The 18,645-nt window shown below is 41.4% G+C and overlaps 1 protein-coding gene across 2 annotated transcripts in view; it reads left to right on the top strand.

Annotated features, from left to right (window-relative positions):
* The first annotated feature begins 1,348 nt into the window (after nucleotides 1–1,348).
* LOC310937122 (cullin-1) overlaps nucleotides 1,349–18,645 on the top strand; it is a 33,860-nt gene continuing 16,563 nt past the window's right edge. Inside the window, exon 1 of one of the 2 annotated variants that reach the window (XM_083901319.1) lies at nucleotides 1,349–1,486. The gene's annotated coding sequence lies outside the window, so the exon portion shown is untranslated. Of the gene's footprint in view, nucleotides 1,487–2,013; nucleotides 2,109–18,645 lie in introns of those variants that run through there. The other variant, XM_083901320.1, reaches the window with a different exon arrangement.

Below are 18,645 nucleotides of genomic sequence, written 5' to 3'. Positions count from 1 at the left end.
TTTCCTGTTACGTCATGCGTTACAGAGACAACAGAAACGGACACAGAAGGTGTGTCACTGGAATTATTCTACACAATCAGTGTGAAATAAAACACAGGGAATTCATTAAACAAACTTTGTCGTCTTAGTTGAGATAAACTCTTATGTCTACAAAAACAAGATAAATGATGATAAAAATAAAGTTTTCAAAAAGCTGGTTCAAATCCAATCAGATCAAATTTGTATGGAAGAAGATTAAAAAAATAATTGACAAGCAAGAACATATGTTAGACTTTTTGAGAGATACATTTCAGAATAAAAAAGTACAAAATCTGACTTTTTTTCCCTCAGAATTCTGCCTTTTTCCTCTGAATTCTGCCTTTTCCCCCCTGAATTCTGACTTTTTTCCTCTGAATTCTGACGTTTTCCTCAGAAATCTGACTTTTTCCTCAGAATTCTCGCGTTTCACCATCAGAATATATATATTTTTTAATAATATAAATGAATAAACAAATCACATGTGGCCCTAATCTCTTTATGTACAAATTGAATGAATGAGATTAATGCAAAAAACAATATATGAGTAATTTTATGAACAAAGTGAGGTAATCCCTTTGTCCCACCAGCAGAGGTCGTTATTTCAGTCGCAGCACAACAATGATGATTATTTTATTGAAAAAAATTCCAACACTTAATCATCACATTAAAACCAAACACACACATAAGCTCTCTCTCTCTCTCTCTCTCTCTCTCTCTCTCTCTCTCTCTCTCTCTCTCTCTCTCTCTCTCTCTCTCTCTCTCTCTCTCTGTGTGGCTGTGTCTCTCTCTCTCATGCATAATGAAAGATGTCATATTAGGTGACTGAGACACGCCAGTGCGCCTGCGCTGTTATTATTATTTTTCGCCATGATTGTAGTTCTCGTGGAGACGCCATTCTGTGTCGCTCATGCTGCGTTCATGGGAACTTGGTGAGCTCCGACTTTTCTCCACATATTAAACTGTGGGTAAATGTTGATATCATGAGTCGTCATCAAGTAATCCTTATCTGAATTAAATGTTGATTTTTGTTGGTTATTACTGGTTGATTGTTATACATTTGTCTAGGATAAAATCTAATATTTAGCTTGTGTAATCTGTAAATATATAAAATGTATTCATATATATGTATGTATATATCCATGGCTTCAATGTAACTTCATTGCTGAAATCATATTCAAAGTTGTAAAACAAATTGTTTTCAAAGGATTATCTTTTTTCCGCGTTTCTTGCATGCGCGTGTGCAGCCTTTGTTTTTCAAAGTACTTTTCTGACGGTCCCTGAACGCGTCATGATTCGGAAGGTGCTCAGTTGATCTTTGTGCGAACGAAGCGCAGCGGTCGCAGTTAGCAACAAGGCGAGCAAACACACACAGGGAACCACTTCCAGGGCGGTGGAGGAGACCGCGTTTCAAGCCGGAAAACACCGCTCACACGCCGAAGACACATTGACAGCGACGGCCCTGACAATGGTAAGACTCAGCGGTGACGGGTTTTGCGGAGCTGCGAGCGAAGCTGGCGGCGCTCAGGAGCTAACTGGCTAATGCTAACGGGCTAGCGGACTGTTTTCCTGACTCATTATTGAGCAGCTAAGGCTGCCATTTTACACCCGTGACACGGACTCTCATGTCCCCGCTATCCTCAACTGTTACCCCGGCCGATTATGTCTCAGTGTTATATAATAATAGTTAACACAACTGTTTCATGTCAAAACAATTATCTAACACGGTCCAAACACACAGCGTTAGGCTGATCCGGAGCCAGACTCCTCAGCGCCTACTGAAAAGCTAACAGGCTAATTTAGCCCCAGAAGGTAATGCTAACTAGCTAACAGTGTTGCGTAGCAGGATGTGGTTCACATCAATGCGCAGCATAACGAAACCTCCATAAATGACGTTAATACACGTATTTATTCATGTGACGTGGGTCATTAAAGCTGTCAACCGAGGGGGCGTCAGCTCAGCTCGAGTTTACACCGAACTGGTCGGCCCTGGCTGGAGTGAAGGATTGTGAGCTGGACCTGACACGGGGCTCAAACACTCACTCTCCCGGGACACGTAGAGAAGATCCGCGGCCAAATCGTTGTAAACCATAGTTAAGGCCTGAAGATGTTGATGTTGCTTTGTTTTTTCTAAAGATGTGATTTCTGTTCCCTTTGATTGATCACAGCTGAATATTGGTGATGACTGACTGGCTCTGATTGATTTTTTTGAGTGGGGGAGAAACCACAATTGACATGCTTGATTTTTGTTCATTATAAATGCTCAGTTGACAGCTCACGTCACACAGTGTTTTTTCACCTGAACTTGGATTCTTAAAGTGAATTTCTAAAATCGAATACGTCTTTCCACTCTAAAGATACGTCTGTTGTCATTCCTGTGCTGTTTGTAGTTGAGTTTTGTCACGTTTTTGGTTCCTGTGATTGCTTGTGTTTGAAGGAAATAATAATTTAGGTATCAAAGATACTGAGAGCTTACATGTAAGAAAAATTATCAATTTAATTATACTTTGAGGACCCTCCGATACAGCAGCTGGATATGACTTTATCATCTGCTATATATAGTTAAAGCGATCATAGGTTTTTTAAAGTTTGGCTGTGTCCAGAACCAGCCTTAGAGACAGAAGCTGGTTCACCGTGAAAATACTGTGTCTCGCTGTTAGGCAGACGACTTTTCCAACAGGAAACTGAAGTTGGTAAACCACTCACTCTCCCATACCAAAGTCCATAGAGAAAATCAGGGACTTAAGCTTGCTGGGACAGTGAGATAAAAACATATTCTTAACAAATTAAGTTGGTGTCGGTGTTATTTGATGAGACTTTTGTTAAGCGGTTAAATGTTATTTTTCTGGTGTTCCCTCTGGCAGCCATGTTTTCCCTGAGAGCCAGCGTCTGTGACCACTTCTCTTGCGATGTTTACACGTCTTGGCACACGTGCGACAGCTCACACTGACGCATAGTTCACGTTCTCTGCTCAACATCATGACACGATGCGTAGCATTTCAGTGTGACAGGCTGCGTGACATGACTGCAGCAAGTTTCTAGTGCAGCTCTGTTTGCAGATCAGCAGAAGGTAAACACGAGTGCAGATTGTGAAAAAAATTGATCTGTCAAATTAATCCTCATCATTGTTCATGAACCTGACAAGTTTATCAGAGAAGGATTACAGGTATTTTTAAATGTTGTTGACAGTAATTATTAATCAGAATAATGGCTTCAGCTGTAGCCTAAACACTTTGTCACTCGCAGGAAAGTAAATTTGTTTTTGTGGAAAGTAGGGATGGGAATTTCACAAATTTTTAGAGTCGATTGTCGAGGTCCACGTGTCGAATTTTTTGTAGACTTTTTTTTTTTTTTTTTTTTTTACAGCAGCAGCAACAGCAGTAATGCGGTGGTGTAAATTATTCTACAGTGTACTACTTCATTTTAGGCTCAAAAACATGGCTGTAATGTCCATTATTGACCATCAGAACTAGAGCTGCAACTAACGATTATTTTCATGATCGATTAATCTGTCGATTATTTTGTCGATTAATCAATGAATCGTTTGGTCTATAAAATGTCAGAAAATGTTAAAAAAAACGTTGATCAGTGTTTGTCAAAGCTGGAAATAACGATGTTCCCGAATGTCTTATTTTGTTCACAAACCAAAATGATTCAGTTTTAATGATTTCTTTGTTATGTGGAGCAAAGAAATCAAGAAAATATTCACATTTAAGAAGCTAAAACAATCAGAAATCTTGTTTTAATCATGAAAAAAAGCTTCAAACCGATTATCAATTATCAAAATAGTTGCCGATTAATTTAGTAATCGATTAATAATCGATTCATCGATTAATCGTTTCAGCTCTAATCAGAACAGCGATAATAAAAATGAGGAAAAAAAAAAAGGAAAAACAGCAGACTCTCCGCTGGAACGCGTGTCGCCACTCGCCAGACGGCTCAGGTTTTTGAACCTGCGCTCGTTAGGTGTCCACCAGAGTGAAGTACAGTGATCCTGACTGGGTGAGATGCCGTCTTCATTTGTGTAGCGCTTGTGTTATGTCGCTCACCCCCGTCCTAAACTTAAACGCAACCTCGTTCGCACTGCACACACACACACGCTTGGACGCGCGCAGCCACTCGAGAGAACGAGCCGGTGATGCGCGAAACCATCATGTGAGCGCGCAGAGAGCCTGGACAGCAGGATCACCTTTTCGCGCACAGCTTCTTTAACCTCCGTGGTTGTGAAATTTACGTGTTTGTGACACTTGGACTTTTTTTACTTTTCATTTTTTTGTCGAGGTGCGCGCGTGTCGATTGTCGGTCGATTTGTCGACAAAAAAGTCCCATCCCTAGTGGAAAGTGTGGATTTAATGATCTTAGTCTATGACTTCTTACATTTTAGTTTGTTGATTATAAATCTAATAGCATCTGACCTGTTCAGGTCCGACTGTTTGTTATACAAAGTGCTTTGTAGTGATGGAAGAGGGAGAGAGAGAGGGGAGGGCAGTGGTAACGTGGAGGTAGAGGAAGTTGTGATGAGTCTGTGCTGCTTGGCTGCTTTTGAGACTGCTGAGTAGAGTAGCAGAGAATCAGAAGCTGCTTACGCTAATGAAACGTCCTCCCTCCCTGCATCTCTCTCTCACACACGCATGCGCACACAGAGCTCACCTGCATGTCAGAAAATCACATCAGTCTTGAAGTTTGATGTTTTCATTTACATCAACAAAACTTTAGAGCCATTTATGTTTGTGCCTCTGAGAAAAGAGCAGCCCCCCCCTCTCTCTCTCTCTTTCTGTGTTTGTTTTGCTGTGGTTTACACTCTTTGTGTTTTTCAAATGTAGGGTATGAGGTCATAAGTCTGGCCAGGAAGACGCACGGTGACCAGGATAATCTTATTTGTCATTCTTCCTCTTCATCTGTCTTCCTATACCCCTCCCTCTCTATCCCCCTCTCCCCCTCTCTCTCTCACACATATATACACACACGTTCATGAGTAGTAGCTTTCATACATAAAAAATGTCCCAATCAGGATTATCTGGACCAAAATGAATCGCAATATGACTGAAATAATGTGTGTCAATATAACATTTTCTGCCTTCTGTAAGCACCAACATCCCCCCGGTACCATTGTCAACATCGTACGCAGCGACAAATAAAGCCATATCTAACTTTAACAAACACAGACATGCTGCATACCCACAGGAAGGTCAGAAACTCAGCTAAAAGCTCATATACACCATTCTTAAAACATGTGTTGGCTGGACAGTGGTGAATCCACAGATTCCAGCATTATCATTTGCATTACTCGACGAAGATTCACGGATCCAGCCCCAAAATAAGAGCAAAACTAGAAATGTTGTCTTACCTTTGCTGTTTATCAAAACAAGTTATTTCCACAGGAACAAAACCACTAATAATGAAGAACTACACTTCCCAGCATGCCTTGGGGACAAATCCCAGTCTGATTGATCATTACAGAGTGACATTAGATCGTTCTGATCAGGGATTAAAATTAACACCGTCCCGTCGTCCCGGGGACGTCATTAATTGTCATCGGGACGATCAATATTCTCTCTCGGGACGACCACGGGACGAAAGAGAATTTTGACTGACTACATTTTTCTGTTTAAGTTTTCAACACTTTCTGTGAACCAGAACGGGTTCGCGGTCGGTGGGAAATACTTATGTGAAAAGGTAAATGTCTGCGCGCTCAAGTTTGTGTTCAGTGAGACGCAGAAACTGCTCCTTTCTCACTGTGCGCCGCTCGAGCCGCAGCGTGGCTGTCTGCTTTGCGCGCCCGCACTGCGCGCCTGCACTGCATGTAAACATTTCATTAATGTTGACATGTTTGTTTCAATCACTGAATGAAGCCCCGCCAGGCTTAGCGTTGCTTGTTTATTTATTTAAAATAGATGTTTTTATACACCACGGCTTTTTCTATACCGGGGAACAAGAGCGCATGCGCCCCCATGTAATCAGCGCAGCGCACGCATGTCCAGGTGCCGATTGAAACCCAAATCACACTATCAAGTGCGTCATTATTACGGTTACATCGTTCTTGTCAATAAAGATGTTATATTTAGGGATGCACCGATAATTCGGCGGTCGAAACAGAGCGAGTTCACTGTGGAACAACACCTGTTAAACGATGGAAAGTCTCTAAACCAGTATGCGCAGAAAGAGAGAGAGAGAGAGCGAGAGAGATCAGCGCTCTTGGTCATTAGTTAATTTACTTATTTTTGTGTAGGTAATATGTTGTGAAATATGTTTAAACTTAAATAAACTACATCTACAAGTAGTTTTGTCTGGTTGTATTAGTTCGTCCTGTTATTGACGTAATGCTGTCATCACCTGACAGTCTGGCTGATTTAAACCCCCCAGATGCAGCGGATGCAGCGCACACCAGATGCGCGCGTCATTGATATCATGCGCAAATACAGATATTCGAATATTTGTGTTTTTTCAAAAGTAATTTTTGAGTAATTTTGACAGCCCTAAACAGCCTCATGCAAATCTCAATGCATGGCCCTTCTCATGACGACTACAACCCACTAAATGCAGTCACTAAATGGTGGAGTAGTGGCATTAGGTCCAGTAGACCACAGTTCTGTGACTGAGTGTGTTGGTTGTCATCTACAACACAACAAATCTAGTCTGGAAATAAATATATTATTTATTATCAACACAATGTATTGTGTTTTTATTATATTATAAGTAAGTAACAACTCAAAATGTGAAAAAAGATTTTCGGGACAATTCAGGACGATTCGGAACGGTTCAAAATGTTTTTCGGGACGTTTCCGGGACGGTGGTGAAAAAAGTTAGTTTTAATCCCTGGTTCTGATGAGAGAAGAGCGAATTTCCGCACAAATGCGTCACACGCATTTATGTAATTTTGACGTGTTTAATGAAGTGATTCACACGCATTTGGAGCCCGATTCTATGGGTTTAGAGCAGTGTTCACTAACAGGCGGTCCGAATCCGTACGCCGTCCTATACGGACATGGACTGTGAATAAATTATGTATTTTAAATGTTGACAGGGTGCTTCTATTTTGACCAGCTGGAGTTGCAACCAGTGACAGCATCTGAACATTTCAGCCAAATCTGTCTGTGACTTTTTGAGTGAACTTGCTAACATGCAGACAGACAGACAAACAAAAAAAAAAATTGCGTGATACGTGCCCTAATGACATAAACGTAGTGAAATATAACACACAATGTGCGTACTCCTGTGCTCTCATAGAGCCATAATATACAAAGCTATTTAAGCATCCGAACACAACTATTGGGCTTAGCAGCAGAGTAAATGACACAACGATATTGCTGCTTACCTGTGCACACTGCGCAGCTCTCAATTTAAAGGGAAAAATGACAAGACTTAGCCTTGAACACATATTATTTAATCAGAGTCCAGTTTCTCCGCGAGCTCTTTTTCAAACGTTAACAGCGAGATGCTATTCAGTCTCTCTGTGAGCATTGTACCTCTGCTGGTGGATTTAATCCTGTTTACAACTGAAAACAGAGGCTCCACAGAGCAACTTGTAGGTTGCCAGGTGTCGCAACGCATTCTCTGATGGCAATTTTTTTCCGGTTTGCCAGCTGCCTCTGTGGGTGGCACCGGCACACCCTGGCACACCCATGGCTATGCCGTTGCTAGTGTGCGAGACGAGTGAGCGATACAGGTAGAGAAGAATGGGCCAGAGAAAAGTAATTAACATTGCGCTCTCTAAGAAGAGAAAAGCAAACAGCGAAAATAGAGCTTTCAACCCCGAATGGACAGACTCATTCATGTTCATTCTTCCCCCCTAGAAGCACAAAACCAGTCTGTCTCGTATGCTCTGAGACCGTGGCACTTGTTAAAGTGGCAACATGGTGCTATACAAATAAATAAAATAAATGAAACACCACAATGAGACCAAACACAAAGTTTTTGACCAAAAACACCCACTCAAATCTGAACTTGGGTCACAAATAATAAGCACTCTCAGAGCCCAATATGAGCAACCCCATTCATTGTTCAGTGTTTTTTATTTTCATATGCAGCCCTTCTTTTCCATTGAGAGAGAAGAAAATAATACAAATGTTCAGTGTTACATATAGATATAATTATATAAAAGTGACAATAAATATTGTCACTGAAGGTGTCCTGTATAGTAAACTGTGGGCTAGACAAAATAAAGATTGATTGTAGTGCTGTAATCAACCAAAGAAACCCTTGGTCGACTAAAGCCCTGAAATTTCGACCAAAAATCGACTAATCGACGGGGGGTACTTTGCGGGTGCGGCTCTTTTATTTTGAAAAGACCTGCAGCCGCGGCTGGAGTTCAACAGAGTCTGATGGCTCTGCCGGCGTTTTGCATTACGTTCATCTGCGCAATAACATAGCCCGTGTATATCCGAAAATAATGAACTATGTCAACTAGTAATATCAGCACAATAACTGTTGAGGAATACAGAGCGAGACTGAACAGCGCAGCATAGCTTCGCGGCTGAGACACAAATAGACAGCTGGACGCTGCCGCTGTTACGAGTGGATGCGCCTGCAGTTATATAACCAATCAACGATTATTAGACTAAAACATTGAAATATGCTAATAATTCTGATATGTTCATACTCAAAACGGACGGGCAACCTTAGCATAGCGTTTTTAAATGATATGTCATGTTTGTAGTAGAGCTGTGAAAAGCAAACTGCTGCTTTCAAAGTTTGCATTCCACTTTTTTACCATCATCCACTTTGAAAAATTAGTGGTGCAACGGATCATCATTGATCCGTGATCCGTTCGGATCAATTATTTCGGTTCGGCACGCGTATGATCTGCGGATTGATTTATGAAAAAAAACAAACTTGTGCGCATGTTCAGTCCACACACAGCGTGGTCATGGCGAGCGGAGGAATGAAGTAGCTTGAACGCCCCACATCATTTAAATCCCCTGTTTTGGGGGAAAACTGTGACGGTGTGTAGGCACTGTGGCACAAGAAAGCCATATTTGAAGCGACATCAACCCGGTGTTTCACTGACATGAGTGAAAACGAGAACTCACTGCCAGTCATCAACATTAACATAAAGTCACCAAAGAATAAATAAAAAATCATTTTTCATCATCATCACATTTTTTACTGCAGCTCCGCTTTATTGTTTGATGCGTTATCAGTCATCATGCAAACCTGTTGGTCCTCCTTCAAGTCCCAGTCTGCTAACGCACCTCTCATCTCCTGCGCTATATTATCACCTGTATGCTGCCCGGGGAAGAAGGACGTCTGCAGACAGCGGGTCTTGAGTTCGGAGTTTGTTGTAATAAAATGGATTGTTAAACTGATGTAAGGTTCGGTTGTCCGGCTTGACCACAGGTCCGTGGTTGTGGCGAAATAATTTATGAAAAGATTTCAGTTTTGGCACAAAATCGCCACCGGCCTCATTATCTTCCGCACTCATGTCACTTTTTCCCACTGTATGTCGTGTGTGTGAGTGTGTGTCTCAGTCTCCGTCTCCCTCCCGCCTTCCTATGTTTGTCATTGGTTTGCTTCAGCTGTAGATCCACAGCAAGCATGAAATAAGGTTTGTGGTTGGCTGGCCGTAGTGGTGCATTCAAGGGCAATCGTAAAAAAGATGTGTATTGTGACTGCCGGAGCTGTACATGCAGGGTGACGTATGGTCCTCCTAATGAAATTCCCCATAAAAATTGTTTTTTATTTATATTTATTTAAAAAAAAAAAAAAAATATATATATATATATATATATTTTTTTTTTTTTTACAGCAACAACAACAGCAGCAATGCGGCGGTGGAAACTATTCTACAGTTTACTACTTCGTTTTAGGCTCAAAAACATGGCTGTAATGTCCATTATTGACCATCAAAGCAGCGATTAAAAAATGAGGGGCGAAAAAAAAAAAAAACGGATCAAAGAGTTTCCAGGGGTGTCTCCAGATGGCTCAGGGTTTTGAACCTACTCTTGTTGTGTACACCAGAGTGCAGGATCTTGTGCTCGTGCTGTAAGCACTATCACCGTCACGTGTGAAGCAGACTGTTACAGTCCTTACATGCAGTTCTTGTTCTTAACAGTCCATCAGGGCAAACTCAAGGCACTGACACAAGTTGATATTACTTTATTTTCTTACTGTTTTTTAATTTAAAATAGTTAATCACTTTACTTTTACATTGTTGTATCTAAATAAATTTCACAGGAAAGCCACAGGTGTAAGCTCTCAAATACTTTTTGAATTGTGTTCCAATTGTGTGTTACAGAGGCTGAGAATTCAGTCATTTATTAGTAGGCATTCAACCTCAGGTTTTAGAGGCATTTTTCCAGGCGCTTCAGGCCTTAATGGGTTAAGGCCCGAAGTGGCAGACCAAGAAAAATCTCAGATAAGTGGAGGCAAAGGATGGTGAGAACAGTCACAGTCAACCCACAGACCAGCTCCAAAGACCTACAACATCATCTTGCTGGTGATGGTGTCACTGTGCATCGTTCAACTATTCAGCGCACTTTACACAAGGAGATGCTGTATGGAAGAGTAATGCAGAAAAAGCCTTTTCTTTTTTGAAATGAAGTGATGTAAGCCAGAGGTCTCCTCTCTGCCTGTGAGTGCCTTGGGCACGTGTTGAGCACATTAACTGCAGCGGGATACATGCTTTCCAAACACCACAGAAGTCTCCAATAACACCAGGAAAAAATTGGGAGATTTGTCACTAGTCGCTTTTGACAAAAAAAGTCGGTAGGAGGAGTCGGAAAGTCGGCAGATTTAGTGACAAATTCGGCCAGTTGGTAACGCTACTACCGCACCCGCTGCAGTAGCCGCTTCGTTTTTCCTCAGTCTCTTTCCCTTCTTGCTACAGAGGGCATGGAGTCACGGGACTACACACGCCATACACGTCCGAGTGTCTTAAAGGGACATGGAACATACCGGTAGCCTGCCTACCTACACACACAGACAAAAAACGACTTTTCTATTTCTTTTTATAAATTATCGAATATATCTATATGTGCAAAATGAAGTTAATTATCGTCATAAATTTCGTGCATCATTTCATGCGACTGTCCATGCTTGGAAACCATCAAACCTGACTAAACTGTAGATGTGTTATGAAGAAGAATGGTCCAAAATACCTTCTGCCAGAATCCAGACTCTAATTGGAAGCTATAGGAAGTGTTTAGAGGCTGTTATTTCTGCAAAAGGAGGATGCACACATTTTTTTTGTGGTGCCTAATCTTATGCACATGTCTAATTTTGTTTAAATAATTCTTGTGCACTTTCTGTTAATCAAATACACTTTATTTCACTTCTCAAATATCACTGCGTTTGTCTCTTATATTATATATTTAACTGAAATTTCTTGTTCAAACAACCATTGATTTATAAAGGAAAATCATGAAAATGTTTGCATACCACTGTATATTTGATCTGACAGTCAGTTGTTGATTACATGCAGACTACTAGGCTACTTCAGTATATATCCCACTACTAAATAATAACGCAAGTTAGACATTATAATATTCCGGACCTTTGCTTGAGGAAATTTTCTCTAATTGGAGCTATTAGAAATTAGAAATCAATCATCCACATTGACCAAGGTAAGCCAGAGCTATGGCACTGTGTAACTGAAGATGCTGCAGAGTCACAGAGTTATTATTACGCACCGCACAGGAAGCATCGATTTGTGTGTATATATCTTAGTGATTCCCTGAAATGAGTCGCGACCTTTGAACTTTACTGCAACGTGCCACCATTGTTGCTGACGGGGTCGACATCAGATTCCTGTTTCACAACAAACTTTCTAGAAAGTGTCAATACACACACACAAACACACACACACTAGGTCTATCGCCTCTGAGTGTGGGAATCTGTAACGTGATCCCTGTGCTGCTTTGAAGGGCACCTTTTCTTCCCCGGTGGTGGAAACAGGCACACACAGGGACAGGGAAGAACACTCTTGCTTCTCTGCAGTCGAGTTGCTAACTCGGAGGTGGTATTGTCTGCCCCAGTTGCCATGGCAACTGTCTGAGCACCTCAGGTGGAGGTAGAGGCTGCCTTTCTGGAGTTGAGCAGGGATTCAATTCAATTCAATTTTATTTGTATAGCACCAAATCACAACATGCATCATTTCAAGGCACTCACTGTACATAGACAACATCATGCAGAGCAGATCAGCAGCATTCAGATCAACAATTCACACAATGAGCAAGCACTAGGCATCAGTGGAGATCAAAGATGTGCAGCCATCTGCCTCGGCCGGTTGGGGTGAAAGGGAAAATGAGGGATAGAGGAGAGGTGGGGGACAGGAAGGGGGAGAGGGAGGTGAGGTAGATTGTAACAACTGCATCAAGTTGAAAGTTTATACAGGACAGTTAGTCAGTGATGTTTATAGACTGCAGTCATTTATACAAGCAGCAGCAGTTTTTTTTTACTGATATTGACTTTTAATTATAGAATTAAAAGAAGAGAAGAGCCTGGTTACTGAAGGCTCTGCCTCCCATTCTGCTCTTACAGACTCTGGGAACCACAAGGAAGCCTGAATTGTGTGATGTGAAATGATCTGTTAGGGTGATAAGGTAAAACTAGGTCTTTCAGGTATGAAGGGGCCTGACCATTAAGTGCTTTGTAAGTGAGGAGTAGGATTTTAAATTGAATTCTAAACTGTACAGGGAGCCACTCTAGAGAAGCTAGAACTGGAGTTGTATGGTCTCTCTTTTTAGTTCCTGTGGTTTTGAATTTACTAAAGGTTTCGAACAGACTTGTTGGAACATCCTGATAATAAGGCATTACGGAAGACGGATATAGTGAGTGATGAAGGTGTGACCCTTGTGTTACCTGCACTTAACTACTGTGTCGAGGCTTCTCCTGCGTCTCTCCATATTTCTCTGGGAACAGAGTAGATATGCAGCAGGATGTTCTCTGGAAACCCACTAATTTATTAATGTCTTTTACATTTGAGGCACCAGGAAAATATTGTCACCGTTATGTTTAGGAACTTGGAACTAGGAAAGTGATTTATCAAGTTAAAGTAGTTTTCTTCTCAAAAACAGCTGCCTCCATTTTTATGAATGTAAAATTAAAATTAATCGATAATCTATTTCATTTTTGTTTGACTTTTTCTGTTTGTGGCAGTTGGCTCCACCTTAGGTCTAATTTGAGGAATAGAAATATGGCCATTTTTCTATTATGTAAAAAAAAATATTTTAAGGATTTTTTGTTTTGTTTACTGTCATAACAATGATTTTGGCAGTTGATTGGCCTCTCTTCAAACTTTAAGCAACTACTTGCATGAAACCAGGGTTTTCCCTGGGTATTTTTTTTAGAACAAGCTGGCAAAGGCTGGAGAACCTGAGTGACGTGTGCAGCTGGGCGATATACCAGTAGTAAGGGTTATATCGGTATATTTTTGAAAGCGATATGTAGTTGAGACAATATCGACATCATACCACGGTTCGGTATGCATTACTGTTTTGGGGCCATGGTAACGGTACGGTTTTGATATGTTAATTTAAACTAATCAGACTAGCAATTTTTTATTATTTTTATTACATTGTAAAAATAATTAAAAGCACAGATATAATCAGACTACAAACTATATTTAAACAATAGTGCACTATCATATCAAATTAAACAGCAAACATAAAACCACACAAATTAAAAATAAAGTTTAGTGCTATCCAATAAAAACAAACATTTTAACCCACTCACAGAAACTACAAATACACCATGCTCCTCCAAGTGAAAGACACGGGTGATGACAACGTAAATGAGAGGCTTGCTCGGAGTGTCGCTGTAGAGCTGGGGTGTCAAACTCATTTTCACTGAGGGCCACATCAGCATATTGGTTGCCCTCAAAGGGCCAGATGTAACTGTAAGACAGAATAAATGCAACTAAATGTAAATGCACCCTTAGAAAAAGACTTTGAAGCACGGGTGATTTCTTCAGCCACAATAAAGCTAGCTTTCACTGCCGCATTGTTTTTGGTTATGGCTTTTGTGAACACATTCTGCTGTGATCGCAGTTTGCCTTTTAATTCTTTGACAATGTGTTGTTTTTCTTGAAGGCTAAAGCCCAATTTATACTTCTGCGTAAAGTGCTCTGCGTAGGTTACGCAGAATCCTCTGCGTTGACGTAGAGCCTGTCAGAGAGCCTCTGCGTCGTCTCCGACTGCACAAAATATTTTTTAAGTGTCCGTCACTCCGTCAAGGGACAACAAAGACCGCAAGGGATGCGATTGGTCCTCAGGACAGGCCGAGCAAACGATACTCTTTGCCAGCCACAGTGCGCACCGAGGGTCTACAGAGGCGGAGCTGATCAACGTCGCTGCCAAACTATAAATACTAGGGGTGGGAGTCTCTTGGCACCTCACGATTCGATTCGATTACGATTCAGAGGTCAACGATTCGATTCTAAACTGATCATCGATGCATCTCGATGCAACAATTTTTTACTTTAATACTTTGCTACTCATTTAAAAGTAAGATAAAGCAACATATATATAAAAGTGGTAGTGCCCCCTCATCTGGCTCATCTGGTGCAGACAGACAGATAGTGTGACTTGGGTTTCAATCGGCACCTGGACAAGCGTGCGCTGCGCAGATTACATGGGGGAACGTGCGCTCTTGTTCCCCGGTATAGAAAAAGCTGAGGTGTATAAAAAAATCTATTTTAAATAAATAAACAAGCAACGCAAAGTCTGGCCGCCCGCTAGGCTTATAATACACTGAGGGAAACCCTGGCTCTGCAGCGAGTGAAGCGAACAGAATGTTGCAGCAGGCGAAGTAATTTTAATTTTTTTTTAAATTCCGATTATTAACTTATCCGCATCGATTCGGAATTGTTCTAGAGAGAATCGCGATGCATCGAAGAATCTATTATTTTTCCCACCCCTAATAAATACGTCATATCTTAACACACACAGCACTTTAGACTCTAAATGGTTAATTTCTCGCCTCAAATGATCTTAAAACTGCGTTCCGTGACACAGAAAAGTGAGAAATGGCCACTGTTTCAACAACAACAGTCTTTCTCTCTCAGACGCCATTGCTCACTGTAGCCAAAAGCACAACAACCTTGCACAGCGACCCCTACTGATCGGGCGGGAAATTGTAGTGCGTATCCGTCACCACGACAGAGAAGTATGAAGGCTCGAGGGGGTCTCTGTGGTTACTCAGTCAGATAACACATTACGCAGTTGGAGAAGTATAATGTGGCCTTTACTGCCAAACTTGGCCCTCAATCTCAAAAATGTGCGCTCCCGCTAGTGCGAGTGCTGTCCCGATTCTCAGAAAAATTAACTTGAGGGGCAAGTTTAAGGGCTGTATCGCCCTCAATATTGAGATTTTCCGAGAGCAAGGGCTACCCAGAATGCATTGCGTGTTTTGACATAAAAAAATGGTGCCGAAAGCAGCGAAACGATTATGCTACTAGGATGAGTCAGAAAGTTGCCAGATTTAGCAACAAAGCCGCTTGCCCGCTTCGCCTTTCCTCACCGTCTCTTTCCCTTCTTGTTACAGAGGGCGTAGAGTCGCGTGACGACGCACGTTATACACAGCCGAGCATCTTAAAGGGACATGAACATACCGCTTTTCTTTTTTTTTTTTTTTTTTAAATTATCCAATATATCGACATGGATAGTGACGTCGATTATCATAGTGAATTTCGAATTATACATTTTGATATATCACCCAGCCCTACTCTGGATTATGGTGAATTTTGGAGTAAATTTTTTACATTTCACATCGTTGAATGACTGGTGGAAAACGGTGGAAAATGCAGCACAGTATTTTTTCTCCTTGATTTAAGGAGTCAGTCAGTTTGACTCACTGTTTCATGTCTGAGTTTAGCGTCACGTGTCGTTTATATATCGGTCAGTGTCTGATTGCAGCTTTTCATAAAGTCAATGTCACATGAAACAGGTCAGAAAATGTCTTCAACTTTCAAGTTTTCTGCATTTCTTTGTTTCTTCTCATTGATAAAAAAAAAAATTCACTGTGTGTGTGACTGGTCATCCCAGTTTGTCTATTACATGTCAGGTTTATTTTTCCATCTCCTCCTGTGGCTTGATGCTGATGCTGCATTTATGGACCTTCTCCTCGTGCACAGATGGCAATGATTAAATTACAGCAGCACTTGTGTCACTTAGGCCTCCTGAGTCATCATCATTAGTATCTGTGATGGAATGGTTCGTGACCTGACCTCTAGCTTTTAACTCTTAAAAAGGGGTTGTGCCTCTGGTTCTGTTAGATTTATATTTTACTAATACAGATACATGTCTGTTTGCCGTTTTTGTATGCATTTGTGCTCATTTTTGACAACTCTAAGATACAGAGGAAAGGGATGATAAAGATTTTTCCAAGAAACATCACTGACGTGAGCTGATATAAAGGAGACACAGATGTGCTCATAAGTTTACATACCCTGACAGAATTTATGATTTTTTTGGCCATTTGTCAGAGAGTATGAATGAAAACACACAAACTTTTCTTTCACTCATGGTTAGTGGTTGGCTGAAGCCATTTATTGTCAAACAACTGTTTACTCTTTTTAAATCATAATGACAACAGAAACTACCCAAATCACCCTGATCAAAAGTTTACATATCCTGGGGCCTCATGTATAAACCGTGTGTACGCACAAAAAGACGGCGTACGCTTGCTTTCACACACACGATGGCATTTATAAAAATGTACTTGTCGCGGAACTTTGCGGACCACAGCGCAAACTCTCCGTTAGAATTTGCGGAGTGCTCCGCAAACTCTTGTCAGGTGGAGACGCTGCAATATTAAAAACTCTGAAACTTATCAGAGTGTTTCAAAATAATATTAATGTGTCTACAGTGACAAACATGAATTATTCTGTGACAAACAACGATACACCACGTACGTTTGAACATGCGTGGTGGATAAGATCGGAGAGGACACTGAAGACAAAACTGGTCCCGCGCAAGCACACTTCAAACGTGTGTGTGTGCGCGTGTGAGAGGGAGTCACACTTTTCTCTAAGTCTTACTTTGAGCTAATAACTGAAATTGATACACAAATTAATCTTTTCTTTATGTAAATAGACACACAGCTGCTGATGTGAACGCATGAACACACGCCAGTCTACAATGTTTTAAACTCTCCAAAATAAAGTTACAAACTAATTTGTTGTAAGAAAATGGGACTTGAACGTTGAGTAGAACATTTCCTTATCCCATGTTAATCCATACGATAACAAAATAACCAAAAAATGTATGTATGTATAAACAGAAGGTGCGCAGCACTCGGCGTACGCACGGTTTTATAAATCTGAGCGTTTCTTTGCGTACATACTTTTCAAATTTTGTGAGTACGCCCTCTTTCACTAAGAAAGCTGTGCACTGTTTTTTACATGAGGCCTCTGGTGATTTGGCCTGATAACATGCACATAAGTTGACACAAACAGGTTTGAATGGCTATTAAAGGTAACCATCTTCACTTGTGATTGGTTTGCTTGTAATTGGTGAGTATTTATAAAAGTTCAATGTGTTTCTTGACTCCTGTAGTGATGGGATAGGCAGTTCATTTGAGTGTACTGAATCACTTGAATCAGTTCATTAAAATGATTCGTTCAAAAGATTCGTTCACCGAATCGTTCAGTTCTAAGCAGGAGCCCAGTGCCCCGCTACGTGACTCACCTCCTCCATGTGTGTCAGTTCGTCTCTCAGCGTCAGTTCACCTCCTCCATGTGTGTCAGTTCGTCTCTCAGCGTCAGTTCACCTCCTCCATGTGTGTCAGTTCGTCTCTCAGCGTCAGTTCACCTCCTCCATGTGTGTCAGTTCGTCTCTCAGCGTCATTTCACCTCCTCCATGTGTGTCAGTTCGTCTCTCAGCGTCAGTTCACCTCCTCCATGTGTGTCAGTTCGTCTCTCAGCGTCAGTTCACCTCCTCCATGTGTGTCAGTTCATCTCTCAGCGTCAGTTCACCTCCTCTCTGTGTGTCAGTTCGTCTGTCAGCGTCAGTTCACCTCCTCCATGTGTGTCAGTTCGTCTGTCAGCGTCAGTTCACCTCCTCCATGTGTGTCAGTTCGTCTCTCAGCGTCAGTTCACCTCCTCTCTGTGTGTCAGTTCGTCTCTCAGCGTCAGTTCACCTCCTCTCTGTGTGTCAGTTCGTCTCTCAGCGTCAGTTCACCTCCTCTCTGTGTGTCAGTTCGTCTCTCAGCATTTGCTTTTCACAGCTCTACTACAAACATGACATATCATTTAAAAACGCTAAGCTAAGGTTGCTCCGTCCGTTTTGAGTATGAACATATCAGAATTATTAGCATATTTCCTTGTTTTTGTCTAATAATCCTTGATTCGTTTTATAACTGCAGACGCACCCGCTCGTGACAGCGGCAGCGTCCATCGGTCTATTTGTGTCTCAGCAGCAAAGCTGCGCTGTTCAGTCTCACTCTGTATTCGTCAACACTTATTGTGCTGATATTACTACTTATTTTCTGATATCACTGGCTATGATATTGTGCAGATGAACGTAATGCAAAACGCTGTCAGAGCCGTCAGACTCTGTTGAACTCCAGCCGCGGCTGCGGGTCTTTTCAAAATAAAAGAGCCGCAGCCGCAAAGTATCCCCCGTCGATTATTCGATTTTTGGTCGAAATTTCAGGGCTTTAGTCGACCAAGAGTTTCTTTGGTTGATTACAGCC

Source organism: Microchirus variegatus, assembly GCF_963457635.1.
Source record: "Microchirus variegatus genome assembly, chromosome: 15".
Classification (NCBI taxonomy): domain Eukaryota; kingdom Metazoa; phylum Chordata; class Actinopteri; order Pleuronectiformes; family Soleidae; genus Microchirus; species Microchirus variegatus.
Note: the sequence above shows the minus strand (reverse complement) of the source record. Positions and strands in the feature narration are given on the sequence as shown.